At 35.1% G+C, this 20344-nt stretch overlaps 1 pseudogene; it reads left to right on the plus strand.

Moving 5' to 3' along the window:
* Positions 1-1695: 1695 nt before the first annotated feature.
* LOC145665727 (ribosomal RNA small subunit methyltransferase NEP1 pseudogene) lies at positions 1696-3280 on the plus strand (annotated as a pseudogene).
* Positions 3281-20344: the final 17064 nt, after the last annotated feature.

Below are 20344 nucleotides of genomic sequence, written 5' to 3' on the forward strand. Positions count from 1 at the left end.
CAAAGCTGAGAGTTACACAGAAATCGTACAGGACATGATACAGAAATACAAAGAGTTGGGTTGTAGGATGCCTTTAAAAATCCACTTTTTGCACTCCCACCTCAGCTTCTTTCCTGCTAACCTAGGTGCTCTCAGCGACGAACAGGGGGAAAGATTTCACCAAGATATAATGGCAATGGAGAAAAGGTACCAGGGACGATGGGATCCTTCAATGATGGGGGACTATTGTTTTAGTCTTGTTAGAGAATGTAACATTTCTTACAAAAGAAGGAAGTAGTGTACGTTTTTGTAACCCAATGGAAGTTTCATATATTGTGATACTTTTGATTGTCTTTTCATGACCTTTTGGTAGATTTGTATTATTGTTTATTGTAAATTGTCACACTTGTAAATTATATTGTATTATATTTTATATATGTGTTTGTGGTAATAAAGGAAAACGTTTTACCTCAACTTAAGAGATCTGAAAGCATTACTATAAGGTGCAATAAACAGTACACACAGTATACATACAAACATATTTTTTTCTCTTGAAAGAATAAAGCGATTATTACGAAACTTGGAGGGTTTTGTTAAATATGAATCAAAGTATACTTAGGTATAATTTCTATGTTAGTATATGAAAGGGACAAGATCTTGGGGTGTAAAATAAACGAAAAGGGAAATTTTTGAGGGATTTTCTCGAAAATCCCTCTGTTACGGGAAAATCGTACGTGATGGAGAAAAACCGAGTGCATATTCGAATTCAGCGCAAAAAGTTCCTTTAAGAACAGGTATTTCCTTTTATGTAACAAAACCTTTGTTAACTAGTGTTATTTTAAAGTTGTTACACGCATTTCTTAGCCAATCAAAACTATGCATGACGTCATTTCGTCAACGTCATGGTTGATGCAACTTCCCATTATTCGTGGATAAGTTAACCCTTTCTCACTACCTCTAACTGTTGGTGCAACAAGGTAAAGTTCTTATCCAAAGATAAATATAATCAACGGATTATCTTATCCGATCTTAGTCCTCGATTAGTGAAACTGAGCATTAGTATATTATTACTCGTCTACATACACAGAAAAGATAGATAGATAGATAGATAGATAGATAGATAGATAGATAGATAGATAGATAGATAGATAGATAGATAGATAGATAGATAGATAGATAGATAGATAGATAGATAACCTCCTTTCTTATTTTTTTCTTTATTACTATTATTTAGAGACTTCTCAAAAGATGAAGTTGGTTTTAGGTCGATATTTTTGGAACCGGAATATTTTGATAATTTCAATATTTTTCCATATTTTGATATCGTTCGATATCCATGAATTTTCGATTTTTTGCCGATATCGATTCATACCCGGAATTGCATAGCCTAGTAAGATGTTCTACAGGATCAACTGAAACCGTTTAGAACAGATATTCAGAGGTGGTGCTCGATCTAGGGCCTTGTTTCATAACAGTTTCCGTCAACGCAATGTAAACTGTGTTTTTGAGTTTGCGATAATAGACATAAGTGTTATCGTTGATTTTAGGATGATTTGCGTTTCGTTAGCTCCGCGATTTTTACGAAGGTTCGTACATAATAACGCCCAAATATGTGACAAAAGTAAATTTAAAACGATAAGGGATTTTTTTCTCAGTTTCAGCAGGGAAATTGTATTTTCGGAGCTTGGCAACAATGACTTGTATTTGATATGCAGTTAGTGTTATAGCAAACATGAATTGTGAGTGATCTGTGATCAATTGTGAGTCCTAGTGATTATATCAGTATTTATATTCGTAGTTATTTTCGAACGTCTTTTACATTGTTATTTGCCTGGGCAATTTCTAATCTGTGCTTTTAAGTTTGAAGTTTTCGACTATTGAACTTTTTTAAAAACAATATTTATGAAACCTCAAAAGCGAGTAATGAGCCAATAGTATTTACAGAAATACGAACTAGCTTTTTAGTTAAAATAAGAACAAAAACTCAATGTGGTGTAGCTGAGTAAACTGAGTGGTAAGTTAGTGTATACCGACAATATTATGTGCAATGCAGACGTTTATATAACAAGTTATTTGAACTATACCATAATTCATTAACAAATAATTTAAAATGTATACGAAGAGAACGTTTAAGAAGGAGGAGGAATACGGTTTAGTTCGAAAGGATCTCGGAACAGTTTCACATCAACGTAACCTAGATAAGCGCTTGATAGTTATTTTGGAAAAGGCTCAGTTAGAAACCGTTAAGGTGGGTAATCATTTTGAACTAATGAATTCTGATGACCATAGTAATATACTGTTGAAGAATAGCCGTGACAGAGGTTCTGCTCGTCCAGATATCACTCATCAATGTCTTTTAATGCTTATGGATAGTCCACTTAATAGGACAGGCTTACTGCAGGTTTATATCCACACGACAAAAAATGTTCTAATTGAAGTACATCCACAGACAAGAATTCCACGAACATACAAGCGATTTGCGGCACTTATGGTTCAGGTTCTTCATAAACTACACGTACGAGCATCTGGTAGTCAGATCAAACTTATGAAGGTCATACAAAATCCAGTAACAAAACATCTTCCCGTTGGATGCAAAAAGATTGGAACTTCGTTTTCGTCTCAAAAACTGGTTAACCCTCGGACGCTCGTCCCTACAGAAGAGGAAGCAGTGGCAATCATCGTTGGAGCAATGCCACATGGAAAAGTGAATGTAGACTATACGGAAGAGGAAGTTTCAATCAGCAATTTTCCACTTTCTGCTGCCTTAACATGTTCCAAAATATGCTCTGCTTTCGAAGAAAAGTGGGGAATTCAATAATAATAATAATGATTAAGGCATTTTGTTAATATTTTTACATGTTTGCTTGCTTTGTTTTTGTTTCCTGAATACAGATGATATGTGGTTCTTTAAAGAGTTACAATCTATATATAAGAGATAGATGACGCTCCACTCGAGTGAAAGGTAATAGTTTGGTGGATGGGAGCCCTATTGCGGCAATTTGAAATGAAATTTTTTCACCTTTTTAATTGTTCAGGTCTTTGTTTAATTCTTGGTTAACAAGGAATTCCTCTTTCCTTTAAGTGTGTACCAGAGCTACGAAATATGTAGCACTAAGTAGGACTATAAGAGAACCACCTTTGAGTTTTGTGTACTGAATCTTGAATCGCTCTTGTTGATACTTGTATTATGCTTACACGCTCCAACGAACGATTGAATTTTGCTATCATTAATCTAGTGAATTTCAAACACAGTCATATATTGTTGTATCTTACAAAATTAATAAAGAGCATGTTGATATTAAATATAATAAATTCACTTAAAATTGTTTTTAACGATAACATTTTAATGATATTCTATTAGGCGAGAAGAAACTGACTCGTGTTGTAGACTAGACTTATGACCGGGAGGAAATTGTCCCCATGAATTATGACGCAGACAAAGACTATGTTTCCCCTCACCCCATGTTTCTCAGCAAAAGCGTCTTTCTCATTCAAGACCATTGATCGTAATTTGAGCTATTTTGTATCCGAAATTTTATAGTGATGTTTACAGAAGAACTATAACTTAAATATATTTGAGTAACAGCAGGGGCGTCTTTAGGATTTTAATTTTGGGTAGGCCCGCTCCCTCGCTTATGGATACATATACACATTTGATTGATTAATAACAGTAGGAAATTACTTTTACAATAGTGCTTGACGCTATTTGATAATAATTATCTACCATTAATATAAATAGTGGAAAATGTATTTACTCTTTATTGTATCTTTTAGCGTTTACATATTTTTCAAAATTTTCGGGTAGACCCGTGCCTACCCTCTAAAGCCGCTACTGTAACATAGGCGACTTTGTTTAAAATTTAGTCCTTTATATAAGTAGTACACTTTATAAAATTTCAGCTTTATCACTTCAAATAAAACAAGTGAGTTTCGTTTCACAGTGTGAAACTACAGTAAACTTCCAAACTATAAAATTCAATACTCAAATTTAAAGTAGACAACTAGTTGCAATAGATTAATAAGATCAAAGGTAGAACTCGCCGTTGAAACCACATCAAAAGGCCATTACTCGCTATACTTTATTGTTTTTGTTCTATGGCGATAAAGTTGAAGCCAGAAATCGTTCATTTGAACCATTTTCGGATCAAACATATGGTTAAGGGAAGATATAGAACATACTCTCGGGAAGCTAAATCGATTGCAAAAAATACATCTCGATATCTCTTAACGTTTTTGTTCTACGGAAATCATTATTGAAACCAGAAGTAGTAGTAAGTTTCAAGCACTTCCTATTTTGGTAGAAGGTTTCCGGATTTTGATGGCATGTTCTCTTGACATTCTGAACCGATTAAAGAAAACCGCTTGGCGCTATATTATTGCCATTTTTGTTCTATGGTGATAAATTGTTGAAACCGTAAATGGTTAATTGAAATCGCTTATGGTTTGAATAGAGAGTTAATGAAACAGACGGAACCTATTGGGAAGCTGAATGAGTTGTAAAAATCGCATCTCGATATCTTTCTGATTTTGCTCTATGAAAATCAATTTTGAAACTGTAAATAGTAGTAAATTTCAAATACTTCCCATTTTGGTAGAGTGTTGCGCGTTGTGATGATATGTATCCTTTAGACTTTGAATCGATTGCAGAGAACTGTCGCTATCTATTACCATTATTGTTCTATGGCGATAAATGTTGAAACCGTAAATGCCTAATTTAGACCACTTCCGGATTCATTAAAAGCTTAAGGAAAATATAGAACCTACTCTTAGAAGCTGGATCGATTGTAGAAATCTGCATCTAGATATTTTTTCCATTTTTGCTGTATGAAAATCAGTTTTGAAACGGTAAATAGTAACAAATTTCAAGCACTTCCCATTTTGGTAGAATATTGCGGATTGTGATGGTATGTAATCTTTAGACCTTAAATCGATTGCAGAAAACTAGTTGTGGCTGTCTATTATCACTATTGTTCTATGGCGATAAATGTTGAAAGCATAATTGGTTAATTTCCTCCACTTCGTGATACAATAAAAAGTTAAGGGAGGAGATGGAACCTAACGCAATTTTTGCTCTGATACTAGTCAACAGACAAGCGGACGGACAAAGCTGTTTATAAGACTTCCAACCCGTATGGGTAGCATAGTTTAGTAATCTAAGAAACTGAAGAGAAGTATAATAATAATAATAATAATAATAATAATAATAATAATAATAATAATAATAATAATAATAATAATAATAATAATAATAGAGGAAGTTCTGGTATTATGGAATAACATTTTTGTTTCGCTTGTAACTCAGTTAATAATTGCACATTGAAAAAAAAGGAAAACAAATATACGCCTTATATATTTGGCTTTATTTATGCGTATCTTGATAAAGAAGTTTCGTTACAGGGGTGGGCAAAGTTTATAATTTGAAAAGACCACTTTGGAGGGTAATATGAAATAGTCGGGTAATATGGAATACAAATGCTATATGGAAAAGAAATTAGTTTTCTGTTGAACATACAATGAATACAGCGACAATATATGAAAATTCTGAATGCCAAGCCACAACTGAATGTGATTCCTTGCAAAAGTTATAAACACAATTGCTTCAGGTACGGCACAGTTATTGTGTGCTCAAATTAAACATGAAGGTTGAACCCAAGTTCACCCCATGTATCATCAGAAAATTTGCTGTAATAAAAAAGTACACTTAGCATTGTTGTCATCATAAATGTATGTTTAATTGCCCAATACCGAAAGATATTTTCGTAATCGGAACACCATACGGAATACGGAATACCATGCTTTTCTTGCGGGTATTCCATATTGCCCTCCACGTCACCTTGGAAACGAAAGAGCTGTTAAACGCATTTGAAGGCGTATAGGATAATGGCGCTTATCAAACTACCACTCTGTATATCCAACGTCATAGTAAACAAAGAATTGTTGTTCTATTACATTTCAATAGGAAAATACAGGTTGTAAAACACTTGCCTGTAAAAGTTTTCATGAACAAGAAATCAGATTTTCACGTCTAGCAACACAACGAATGTCACAATCACAAGGAGACTGACTGTAGATCATCATGAGCATGTGAGGTAGTACTTTCTTTCGTTCCCGCTTGGAAGCAACATATCACAGGCTAGATAATGAGGTATTCCATATTAACCGACTATTTCATAATACCCGAACTTCCTCTAATAAGAAGAAGAAGAAGAAAAAAGAAGTTTCCTTTCACAGCGTGAAACGGCGGTAAGCTTTCGAACTATAGGAATTCAATACTCATAAACTTTAATTAGTACAATTATAATTATTGGTTGAAATAGATTAATACGATCAAAGATAGAACCTGTTCCTCAGACGCTGAATCCAAATCAAAAGGCCAGTGCTCGCTACGCCTTCTCGTTTTTTGTTCTAAGGCGATAAAGTGGAAACTACAAATCATTAATATGAATTAATTCTAAATTTGAATATAGGGTTAATAGAGAAAGTAGAACATAATCTTTCAAAGCAGAATCCATTTTTAAAAAACTTCGTCTCGATATGTTACTGTTGTTGCTTTAAGGAAATCGGTTTTGAAGCCGAATATATAACAACTTTCAGTTTTGGCAGAGAGAGTTGTTGATTATGACGATATGCTCTTTTGTGACATTGAGTGGACTGCATAAAACCGCTTGTCTCTATATATTACCATCTTTGTCTATGTTAATAAGAGTTGAAACCAGAAATGGCTAATTTGAGCCACTTCAATGGAGAAGATGGAGCATATTATTGGGATAGTGAATCGACTGCAGAAAACCGCATATCGATATTTCTTACCGTTTTTGCTCTGTAGAAATCAGTATCAAAACCGGAAGTAATATTAAATTTGAACCACTTCTGGTTTTGGAAGAATGTTTGGAATAGTCATTATATGTTACCTTCAGACGCTGAATCATTTGCAAAAAAAAAAAAAAAAAAAAAACTTTCTCATTCTCTGTTGAAGTTTTCGTTCTATAGTAATAAAGAGTTGAAACCAGAAATAACTAATTTGAACCAGTTTTGGTTTGATTAGAGTTAACGGAGGAGATAACACCTTTTCTTGGTTTAGGAAACCATTATAGAAAATCGCATCTCGATAACTCTTACTGTTTTTCCTCTGATACTTGTCGACAGACGAATAGATGGACAAAGTCTTTCCACAAGACCTCCCTACTTATACATAACATAGTTTAGAAATCTAACAGAAAGATAATATTTACTTCTGCATAACTCTATGCACATACACTTAGTGTTATATGTTTTGAAATTACATAATTGTAAGATTAATAAGTGATACTTGCAAATAAACTATTTACGAGCAATTTAAACCAAACAAGTAAGTATCAAGTGTGAAAGAAACTACAGTAGACTTCCAAACTATAGCAATTCAATGCTCAAACTCAAAATAGTAAATTTACAAATATTGTTTGAAGTAGATTAATAAGATCAAAGATTAAACCTGTTTCTCTGATGCTGAATCCATATCAGAAAGCTATGCGTAAGACGTTTTGATCTATGGTAATAAAGGTTAAAATCGGAAATCGTTCATTCGAACCACTTTGGTTTGAATAGACTGTTAATAGAGGAAATGAAACCTGCTCTTCAGAATCTAAATCGATTGCAATAAATTACATTTCGATGTCTTTTACCGTTTCTGCTCTACAGAAATAGTATTGAAACCGGAAATAGTATTAAATTTCAACCACTTCCAATTTTAATACAGTGTTACGAGTTGCGATTGTGTGTTTCTTTGATACTCTAAATCGAGTGCAGAAAACAGCTCGTTGCTATCTTATTACCATTTCTGTTCTGTAGTGATAAATGTTAAAACAGGAAATAATTAATTAGAATAATTAATAATTAATTACTTCTGGATTCAATACAGTTTTAAAGGAGGAGATAGAACCTACTTTTGAGAAGTTGAATCGTATTCAAAACAGCTGCATCTCGATATTTTCTACCGTTTTTCCTCTGCGTAAATCAATATTGAAACCGTAAGTACTAGTAAATTGCAACCACTTTCGTTTCTGGTAGATTTGTAAGCTGTGATTGCATGTTCTCTTGACATTCTGAAACGATTGAAGAAAACCGTTTCTCTCTCTATATATATATACATAGGGTGGTAAGAAACTATTTCAACAAACTTCGAGAGCTGATTCCCGACTCCGAGGCCAGCAAAATATTCTCTGGAACTTTGGTCAGTGAAGGATAATTTCGGCATATAATGTGCTTAAAGCGTGGGAAAAATGAACTTCAGTGGGCTGTAAATAAAAAACAACGCAACGTAGAGAGTGCGGTATAGAACATGACACTCGAAGTCATACCTGTCGATTGAAAAGTGTATGTTTCAAACTCCGCAAGATGTGTGCGAGGGATTTCCCAAAGGAACATAGGGATTACTTGCCAGGTTATGGGGAACCCATAAGTTCCTTTGTCCATACGTACATAGTCCATAAGAACACATTACATAGTATAGCTATATACTCTGTAATTTTTCAAAACTAAGCAAAATCTAAAGATGAAATTCCTGTGATAAAGTGGAATGTTGGTTCTACAAAAAAATCATAATTCATTGTCCTTATTTCTATCAGTAATTTTGACACAGAATCAGAACTACTAGAACTAAAAATGAGAGATTTAATTCCTTTTTTCTCTCAGTAAAAGACTTTTGCATTTGGATGAGATTGTCATTTTTTAAATATAAGTTCCCTACACCGGGCTAATTCTGGGTGCTAGGGTTTCGAAGTAATCGGTACCCGAAAGTGTAAAGTTTGTCCACTCTCAAATCTCGAAAGTTTGTTACAAGAGATTTCACATTTCATGTTATTTCTTCGTTACAAAAACACTTCTGGTTGGCTCTAATCATGGTGAGTTACTGAACTTATACATTCCGCATTAAAAAACAGCGACAGCTTACACCGTGCAGCTAGGCCATCCAATATGCCCCTTTTTCCCCATTAATCGTGTCTGGTAAATAGACCCCCTCTCTCTCCTTTCCTCTCCCATATTAAAATCAGCAACAACATGAGCACAATTCTAATATCAAAATGTACATACATGAAAAATTATTTTTCAATAAAGTGAAAGAACAAAAATGAGATAAAACGATATTCGTAAGTTGATGTAGGGACAAACTTAAACATATCTCAATCAAAAATTGAAACTAAGATACTCGCCAAGTGAACTTTGTGGTGGACAAACACCGTGTGCGTGGGTTTCCTCGGGGTTCTCACGTTTCCTCCCACTCTTCATTCCACCATTTCATTCATTGCTCATCACCGTCTCCTTTAGCCTAACCGGCATAATCGTGGGACGTAAAACAAGGATTTCATTTCATTTTTTTGAAACTAAGATATCCGATAGAAGTACGGAGGCGAGTCAGAGAGAAGAGGAGATAAAAAAAGGGAGCACAAATAAAATATTAGATTTAAACGTAGTAAGAAAAGAATCTAACATTATAAAGTTCTGTTTTCAGAAATCCTACATTAAAGTAGAAATAACGTTTGTTTTTATATATTTTTTAAAACTGCGAATATATAAAGGATGCTTGAACTTTCAAAATGATTACCAAACTTTGTTGTCAAATAAAATACTCGATTTCCAGTGAAACTGTAGAATTCCGAGACACATCTAAGATCATGCCAACAGTTTAACACACACCCTGTCTTTCTACGAGGTTCCGTTCCAAATTCGGTAGTGTTCATTAAACATACTGATCCGAAATACATTATAATAAACTTAGTAGGTAACGTAGGTCATACCCTCCATTCCACACTAGTAGTGCAAACTGAACAGAAAAGAAAAAGAAAAATGACAAAGAAAAAATTAAATGAGTGCTATTTTACGGCTAAATTCCTAGCAGAAAGAGCCTATATTAAAAATTCAAATTGTATCATAATGAAAAGTTACAAATGTTTAAAAGAAAAATTGGATGTTGGTTCCTTATAGACGTAGAATTCTTGCATATTTCGCATTTCATACGTGGATAAAACAAATTGAATTATAAGATGAAAACGAATTTTGTGTCAAATTAATATAAATATTTTATAAAATCAAAAAGGGCCATTTTCTAATCATTTCTGAACATTTGTCTGTTCCGAACATCCACTCTCGATTTCACTTATTGTGGATATAACAATATAATTCGCAATGATAGAATGAACACGCTAGAACTGAACGGGTCATCGCAGTGACACTGATTCGATTTAACTCGGTTACCCACAGGAAAAAGACATTTCACTTATTTCCTTGACATAAAGTGTGTGTGTGTGTGTGTGTGACAGAGAAAGAAGATACAAGACATGAAAAGGAAACGTCAAGAAAGATGGATAGAGAGAAAGAGAGACGAATATAAATATGAAAACTACTTATCATTACTTTGTATAATGAACTTACACACTGTTTGCTCGGATTCTCACTAATGCTGCCTTGTAACTTCTCCAACCAACGTCGGTAGCGAATGTTTTATAGAAAAAAGGATACTATATGACGGGGATTCGAAATGAGATTTTCGTCTGAAAGTCTAGCAGGATACCAATACTCCACTTGTTACTCTAACCGAAACATGTTTAGCAGATGGTAAAGTGCTCCTTTCTAAGAACAATAACATGTAAAGTGGATAATATAGACCCGTTAAGTGTTTTAAATTGTCCTAGTAGGGAAAGTAATATATAATAGGAAAAAGTAATATAGGAAAATAATATATAATAATCGCATGGACATGACTGGCGGTAGTTCATGTTGGCCCTTTCGCGATTCTGCGCGACGTATCGAAGGAGCACGGACCAAAATGAAGTCATCGCTGCAACGCAGTGGTGAGTTCAACACCCTGACTAAATATCTTTCGATTCGACAAAACACTGCCGCAAGTGGCACACTAGTGGTAATCCTCCCAAGCTTCGCTATATCGACGATCAACATTTACCTACAAGTGGGCCACTAGGTATTGGCGACATTTACGAAACGTGGACTTTTGTTGTCCATGAATATGCGTTCGAACCTGAACATTCCACATTTTGTTTGTTACTTTTTGCAGCTACGTCAGAACGTTAAGTTTTTGTTCTTTATCAATTGTAAATGGCGTTTATATTCAAAATAAGAGAATTGTGGCATTTATTTGGATATATTTTCAAAATAAAGAAAAGAATAAAAATAATACGCAAGGACAAAAACTATAAGCTGTACTAAACACTATCAATAATAATTACTACGAAAGACTAAAACGAACAGCGTGAGCTAAGGATGGAATTTACAATTTTGGTTAAAGTATGTTAAGAACCACTGTGTTCTATAGTTCACAACAGACTTGAACCCATCTCCACGTGCACAAGACGTAAATATTTTTGCAGTGCTGCACAAAAGCTTGAGATATTCGATAATAACATGTGTAGTGCTTGTAGCGACTTTTATGTGTACATAAGATTGATCCCACCTTATGTCATATGGACTTCATGGTGGATAAACACCACGTGCGTGGATTTTCTGGAAACAGAAGAGAAAATGGGAAAACTGACTAACCATCAAAGAATATTCACTAGATTGACTCCGCATATTGATATTATTATTCGTTGAAGTGACAGCTATGTAATGAAGATGAACATTTATTATTATTATTATTATTATTATTATTATTATTATTATTATTATTATTATTATTATTATTATTATTATTATTATTATTATTTTAAGCTTACGTTTGAACTTGCACTGCGAAATTACTGCATAATATTATTTCTGTAATTGTTCTGGATTGTATGTTATTTCATTTATTATTGGGTACTAATTTGTCTCTAGGTCGTCGAATAAATTCATTTCGGCGTGAACTTTGGTATAAATAACCTTACAGGAAGAAGCCGGCTCGTTCCCAAGAACAGAACTGAACTTAGTAAGATTTGTGTTATAGTTTTAGTGACAGGATAGTGTAGAGGTAAGATCCTGGACTTACGAGTAATATAGGTTCAAAACATAGATTCAATTCCTTGTCAAGCCAAAGGTTATTTTTTCACAAAGTGATCCTAAATAATCGAAGATTGACTTCTCATAATAAACAAGCAATCCGTAAGAATGTGGAAGCAAACACCTGATAGAGACGATTTACGAATGTTGATTGGGAAAGGGCAAATAAATATGGGGGCAACTAAGACAATTCGAAACACTTAATTGATCTGTAGTATCCAATTTTCATGTTCTTAGAAATAAACACTATACCATTTGTTAAACATGTTTCGGTCAGAGTAACAAGTGGAGTATTGGTATCCTGCTGCACTTACAAATGGAAATTCTCGGTTCGAATCTCCATTGAACTGCATCCAGTTTCTACTTTGTATTCCTATTTCTAATAGATCCGTATTAATATTGTCGTCCCATTTGCGCCTAGATCTTCCTAATGGACGTTTTCTGATTATATTTCTAGTCAAAACTTTGAAAGTGTTCCTACTTTCATTCTGGCTACACGACCTGCCCATCTGAGCCCCTAGACTTGATGACCTAAAGAATGTTGATAGCTGTTCAGGTTCACTAATTCGGAAATTTCGTCTTGCACAGAAATGAACCAGACAGTGTACCAGATCAAGTGGAACTTGTCCTTTTTGTTCACTAATCTTCATGATATTCTAATGATAGGCCTACTCCTTACCTTACAGAATTTAGAACAAAATAAACTTCCACTAAGCATTTTTTACGTCCTCACCATAATTCATCAAGTTAAGTAGGTATTCATCAAATGATAAACTATCATATTAGTCATATCCATTTTGTTACTGAAAAGGCACTCGGAGCGTCTCAAAATTCAGTGGTCATTTTTAATTTAAGTAGTGGGTCATGAATAGTCCCCATATCATTTACACAAGGATTGATGGTCAAGTACATTGTCAACATCTCTGAGATATTTAAAAATAATAAAAATGTAAAAGGAAACACTAAAAGAAAATGCCTGATTAGTGCCAAAAGTATTTTTGGCCTTTTTAAACAAAAGCAGAGATTGGATTATAGAAGACACAGAGGGTAACAAGTCAATGAACAAGAACAACTACATTGAACTGTAGAATTTGATTATAAGATTTGCTCAGAAAGTTACAAACCACTTGTTTTCGCAACTGCCTTTGTTAGAACTTCCAATAGAATTAAGTCGCCTAAGTACCGTTGTAACACGGAAAAAGTTCAACGAAATAAGGCATAGAATTTTCAGTTCTCTCTTTGTCGCAATATTACATCAAAAAATAACAGGCGTATCAACTTTGAACACTGTTACTGGTGGAAAAATGATTTCCATGATTCACATTATTTTTGTTACTGAAATCAATCAGCCGCAGTATTGAACGGCCATTTGTCTTTACAGTCCTACGTTATGTCATTTAGGCTAAAGAAAACGGATTAAAATTTACGAAATAATTCGTGGAATGATAATGTGAGAGGAAATAGGAGAACTCCGAGAAAGCCCATAAACATAATGTTTCCCATGTTAAATTTATGCTAATATTACATTGTTTGACAATGCCGAAGGTGTATTACTATTCATGACATGTTCCTCGATCGAAAACATCACCACACGCCACTGCCTATACGCAATATACACCTACTGTAAGTTGTGATCCGTAATGATTGAAGTATTTTAAAGGTGTCTGACTACTTCCAGTTAATGGTCTTAGTAACACACTGCCGACGATGATAGTGTTCCAAAACAACTTAAAGGAATGGTGAAACTCTGCTATGTGGTATAAAATACAGAGTAAATTGAAGCAAAAATTTGAATTACGGGATGTTGGAAATGATTTTAAAAAATTAGGATTTCAAGGAATTTCATCTCACGTATATTAAGGTAGAAATAAGAAATGGAAAATATACTCCTCCATAAGCAAACCATGAAGGGAAGAGCTATGTGAAGGCAGTGTACAGTGAGTCACATAAATTCTTGAGGTAAAAAATCCGTGAGTTAGGCAACCCAACTGCCGCCAGCTCCAAGATTAATAGCGCCTGGTAGAGTAGCAAGAACAGCAGAATGAAGTTGCCCCCACCTGTTAAAAGAACAAATCGTAAAGTGTTTTTGTGCAGGAGTGAGATGAAACACTGGCTGGCGAAATGACAAAAGGGAGTCTGCATGCTTGTACTCACAGTACACGCACAGTGCCAGAAAAATATACTTACACCAGAGGCACCGATGAGAAGATAATAGTCGGGGGACTTAAATAATCTTATAATTAACTCAAAGGAGGGATTATATGAACAAGTTAACTTACTTCAAATGGCTATACATATCTGTGTATCAAATAATATACGGATATATTATGTGGTGTGTATATATAGTAGGTTATTTTTTAAGTAAACACAAAGCCTTGCACTGAGTTTTGAAACTATTAACAGTACTCCTATCCGCAAATCAATTAAAGTATGGATATATCATTCGGGGGAAGAACCCAGCCCCCAATGAAAATTTTGGGAATCTAACAGAGCCTGAGCTCCTAGGTTCTCGCGCCACTGATTGTTACGTAATACTACTTCGAAAGAACTTCTGCGATTTCATTATTCGTTAAATAACTTTTGAAAATGCTAAATATTGGTATGCAGTAATTTATTTCTAAATATTTAAAATGCAAAATTCGATAACACTCGAACGAGTTATCCGCACTAAGCTTAAGGTTGGAAATATAACTTAGAGTTCCTGATTTGTAAATATTTGTGAAAATTTACTCATTGAGAGACTAGAAGAAAAGGAAAGAATATAGTGTCAATAAACAAATGCACAAAATTAACTGATTGAAAATGCACGAAATTAACTGATAATATCAAATGTAGAGCTATTAACAGAATTAACTCTGTAACTCGTTTTCTCCATTCATTTTTCTTCCTTTATTTTCAGGATTACATCATCACTAAATTTCTCTACTGGAGAATATCTTTTATTTAGCAGCATCCAACTGGAGCTCAGCCTTGTAAACGGCGAGTATGAGAACTGAACTCGTATCGCCTGATTAGAAAAGACAATGTTATCCATTCATCTAAAGCGTTACTTATTCTGGATCGCCTAAATAAAGAGCCTTTTCTGCTCGCTCAAAACAGTAGCTTGTTAATAGTCAAATTGATTGGCAAAACACAGGAATATGTAATTAAGGACTCGCAGGGCACTGTGTCATTCAATTCACTAAATTATAAACATTACAGGTTTTTTAGAAACAAAATACAAAACTCCTTTATTTTGAATTAATTACGGCGCGTATGTTATACTCGTAAACAAATTAAAGACGAATGGAATCAATTACCGCGTACTACTGGCATCTTAAGAAAGCTGCAAAGCTACGGAATTGAGTCTTAGTAACTCTTTCTGCTGAGTTTCTCCACCTGCTCCCGGCTTTGAAGATTTTCTACAGGGTAGCCAGTTTTACGTTTAAATTTCCTTCTAGAAATCACAATTCAAGGAAACAAAAAATGATGCAAGTGATGGAATAAATATTAAATGGTTAAAATGTAATGAAGTAATTATATAGTTTAATAAAGGTAAAAACCACTTTCAATTACACCAGAAATTGAATCCATTATACGAACTAGCAAATCCTTAATACCCTGTAGTTTTTAACCTCGATAAGCTAATTTCGTTAAAATACAGTAAAATTCTTTTTATCTAAAGTTGAAGATAACCCCTTTCGAAATTATCTTTGTCATTAGCTGAATTTACTTTCTTAAGGAAAGTTCGTTGACGTAATTAATCCTTATCACGAATAAAAGCCAAACGTCTCAGCCTGTAAGTAACACCAATTCTTAATAGATCATAGTCATGCTTAGACACCAATAGATATCGCTAACACGCATATGAAACTATTGCGACGATTTAATTGCAACTTAAAAACTGTATTGTTGCAATATAATCATTTGAAAATAGGATAAGGTCTGTGATCATACTTAGATTTGAGCATTAATACTCGTATTTGTGGATTTCGACAGCAATATATTGTGAGAATGTAATTGCAACTCATAACTGTATTCTCTCAATTTAAGTATTGAAACTGTATAATAATAATGAGCTCTATGCTTTCTGTTTATTAATTAAGATAAGCGCCATAGCTATACTTAGATTTGAACATTAATTTTCGTGTAACCGCAAGATAGTGGACAAATTTAAAAAATTAAATGTAAACAATTGGAACGTAGAGTTAAGCAATTTTAACCTATAGCGTACAGTAAGCCGAAGTCTTCGGAGGGAAGACAACTGTAATAAAAAGCTATTTTAGCCTTCCCCACTGGTCTAATAGCTAGCACAGACCTGTGGTAAGCGTGGTCCTGCGTTCGATTTCCGGAGGCAGAGCATTGAAATTTAAACGCACTTCACTTGTTTGTTATCCAGTTTAAACTGTTGGTTCATGCCTCAAATGGTCCCGGTACTGAAAAGAAAATATTTCAGTTTAACGTCCCACGATTATGCCTAATATGCTAAGGGAGACGGATCATTAAGGCAAATAAATGATTGAATTATTGGTGGAATGAAAATATAGGAAACGGGAGTATCTCATGAAAACTCACGAACACGATGTTGTCCACCATTAGCTTTTTTGTTCGGGGACCGAACCAGGGATCCCATCCACAAGATGGAAACGTTCTGCCACTAAGCCAACTTCCCCTCTTCCGCTACTAAAAAGGAACTATAAAAGCCAATAAACAAACAAAATGTTATTAAGTCCTACGCGATCATCAGTCCTACGCGATTTGTCAAAACAGTTAAGTAATATGAGTTCGAACTACTCGCTCAGGAATGATTCAGTAGACCCTACAAGATTTAACTGCTAAATGATTAATTCACTTATGAAAATTTGCAAGAACAAATATTTTTAATCTTTTGCAGACACATTGACATATTTACTTACTATTTACTAATAAAGCTTCAGACATAGCTTAGAAGTTATTTACAATGTAAAAAATTAATAAAACATCAGACGCTGTTTTACAAGGAAGTATGTTACAACTTTATATCAAGGCGCTAATTTCAGTAGTCACCTGATTTTTTTTAGTTAAAACCGGTCTAAACCAAATAATAATAATAAAAAAAATCATAGCAATATCTTTATCAGAATTTCAGGCTTAGTCAATAATTGAATTGAACGTGGTCTTTATTCGAAGTTCTATTTAATCGATGCCAATCGGGGCCAATCGATGCCAATCAAATGATTATATTGAAACAGTACAGTTTCTAAGTTGCAAATACATTTCACAATAGTTATATATGCATGTTAGCGATCCAGAATTAGTCACGCTTTAGATGAACGGATAGCATTGTGCTTTCCTAATCCGGTAATCCGAGTTCGATCTCGTTCTCGCCATTTACACTTTTAAAAATGTTTCATTTATAAAGCTGAGCTCCAGTTGGATGCTACTAAATGAATGGTAATCTCCAGTAGAGAAATTTAGTGATAATGTAATCCTGAAAATAAAGGAAGAAAAATGAAAGGAGAAAACGAGTTATAGAGTTAATTCTGTTAATAGCTGTACATTTGATATTATCAGTTAATTTCGTGTATTTCTAAATTGTTGTTTATTGACACTATATTCTTCCCTTTTCTCCTAGTGTCTCAATGAGTAAATTTTCACAAATATTTTCAAATCAGGAACTCTAAGTTATATTTCCAACCTTACGCTTAGTACGGATAAGTCTCCAACTCGTTTGAGTGTTATCGAATTTTGCATTTTAAATATTTAGAAATAAATTACTGCATACCAATATTTAACATTTTCAAAAGTTAAATTGAAATTGAAATTGAAACGGAAACACTTCAAAAAGTTTTAGCCTGGCCGAGATTCGAACCCGGTTCCACCAAATAGAAGTTCAATGCGCTAACCACTTTTTTTTTTATTTCCGGAAAACATGTTACATGACCAAGCTATTTAGCATATCACATTGATGCTTGGTAGACGTGATATTGTCACTGAACAATGTTAATTTACAAAGAAATTGAATGGTACAATAACAAAGAAAAAATCAATTGTCTAATATTACCTGTAAAAAGCGAGCGAAGAGTTGTTGTTCTTGAGATTGAGTGAAAGTCTTTTTTCTTACCCTGTTGAGATACTCTACATATAGGCGAGGATCACAATAAGGTCTGTATTGGTCTATAAAAAGAATAGTAGTACCAATTAACCAAACTACTGCCCGTCGTTTCGTAGGAGGATACCACTGAAAGTCAGGGAAGAAGAGAATAGTAGATGTAAAGGCGGACGCTGGACAGCGGCAAATTAGTCATAGAAAGCCGCATAGCCTCTGCCACACAGGTTGAGTGTCAACACAAGAAGTATAGCGATGCTCCAGAGTATCTATGTGCGAACACAAGTCACAAAGTTCGGATGTACTGCGGCCTATTTTAGCAAGTCGTAAGTTGGTAACTACGAGATTATTCACAATGCCATACCAAACGTCCGTGGCTCGTACCATGAGGTATGGTGCATGAATTGTTTTCCAAATAATCATCCAATTACGCTCTGGTGTTCGTTGCTGGCATAGGGGTATGACACTTTGAATAGTCGGCGCAAGTATCACAGTATAGAGGAGTTTTGGGGTCCAATGTTCCGGCATATCCTCAAAAGGCACTGTGGACCATGCGAGTGCTAACTGTAAAATATACGAAGGACACACATTTGGAAAGCGAACATATGCGGGATTGTTGTTAGGCCAGAAATGAGGCACCCAACAATGAAGCCACTGCGCTGTCTGTGGTGCCAATAGTTCAGTGTCCATATGCATCTTGGCTGTGGCCATATATAATGCTAGGCATTTGTGTCGGACACTAAAAAGATCAAAACCTCCTTGATTACGTTGAAGATAGAGCACCTGCCTTTTCACACGAAACATGTAAGTTTTCCAAATGAACCATCCATAGAGTGAATCAATTTGGCGCGCATATTTTTCTGGCAATGGAAAAAGGCGGGCAGTGAACCATAACTTTGAGCTGACATACACATTTAAATATTGAATTTTCTGAGCAAGCGTGAGAGAGCGCAGGCGAGTGTCTGCCAGATGCATACGCAAAGTTCGAAGTAATGGGCTCCATACGTGATCATAGGAAGGAGTCAGGTCAGCTGTGAAAGGAACACCTAAAATAGTCTTGTTAGTTGTGTGATCAAATGCTTGTAACAAATGTTCTGGTAACAAAGTATGAAAGTTGTTTACAGAAAGGATGGTTGTTTTCCGCATGTTGAGATGAAGGCCGCTTGCGCGCGAGAACAGCTCCACTTGCTGTGACGCACACATGAGTTGTTGAGAGGTTGAGCAAGAAATAGTTAGATCATCCATGAAGGCAATGGCTGTTAATTGCCGAAAGGGATGAGTGTCGCCCGCATTAAGCGTCGACAATCGATGGAGTAAAGGCTCAAGGGCAAGACAAAACAGTAGCCCTGAAAGCGAACATCCTTGACGAACTCCTCGAAGGAGTTCAAACGGTGGAAGAAGATGCCCATTTATTTGTAGCTGCGAGGTCGCTCCTGCGTATAGGTGACGTATTACAGATATAATTTGGGCAGGAAAGTTGTATCCTTGCAAGACCCTGTATAAATAGTCGTGTGACACGGTGTCGAAAGCTTTGTGGAAATCGCAAGCTAATAAACCTACTGGGAGTCGTTTAAATTTGAAATAGGCTAGAATATCTCGAATGGTTGCAAGAGCTGTATGGATGGTCCGTTCAGAATGAAGCGCCGTTTGAGCTGAACTGATGTAAGGTTGGACAATCTTCTTGATACGTTGAGTCATGATAGCAGTGAAGATTTTATAGTCTGTATTGAGCAGTGATAGGTCGATAGTCAGCAACTCCAGTTTGGTTTCCTCCTTTGGGTATTAAAATAATGATTCCTTCGTGCTGATACATTGGACCACCTTGCAACAAAAAGTTATATATATTGCATAGGGTCGGACCTAGTAAAGGAAAAAATGACACATAAAGCTGGTAGATCAATCCATCTCTTCCAGGCGCCGTGCGTCGCTTGACCGTGCGGAGAACGTCCTGTATTTCTTGAACCGTGACAGATGTGATAAGTTGTTGTCGTTCTTCATCGGAAAGGCTGTGTGGAATGCTGGCAACAAAGGGATCTGACAACGAGGTATCGCATTGCTGAAGTGAGTACAGTTGGGTATAAAATTCCTGAAAATGAGCATAGAGTCCATCAGCTGTCGTAAAGGTTGTGCCAGTCGTGGACGTCACCTCTGTGATACATTGTAAATTTTGGCGTCGTAACCTATGTATGTAATGGTATAAGGAGATAGGTTCCGCAAGCATTCTGCCTGGTGTCCCTTCGTGAACGCAGACACTGAGAGAATGTTCCAACTGTAGCTGTTTTAAGTGATGTTTCACTCGCATGATGGCGGCCATATTTGAAATACTGCTTG

Source organism: Thermobia domestica, chromosome 12, assembly GCF_964235325.1.
Source record: "Thermobia domestica chromosome 12, izTheDome1.hap1.1, whole genome shotgun sequence".
NCBI classification, from domain to species: Eukaryota; Metazoa; Arthropoda; class Insecta; order Zygentoma; family Lepismatidae; genus Thermobia; species Thermobia domestica.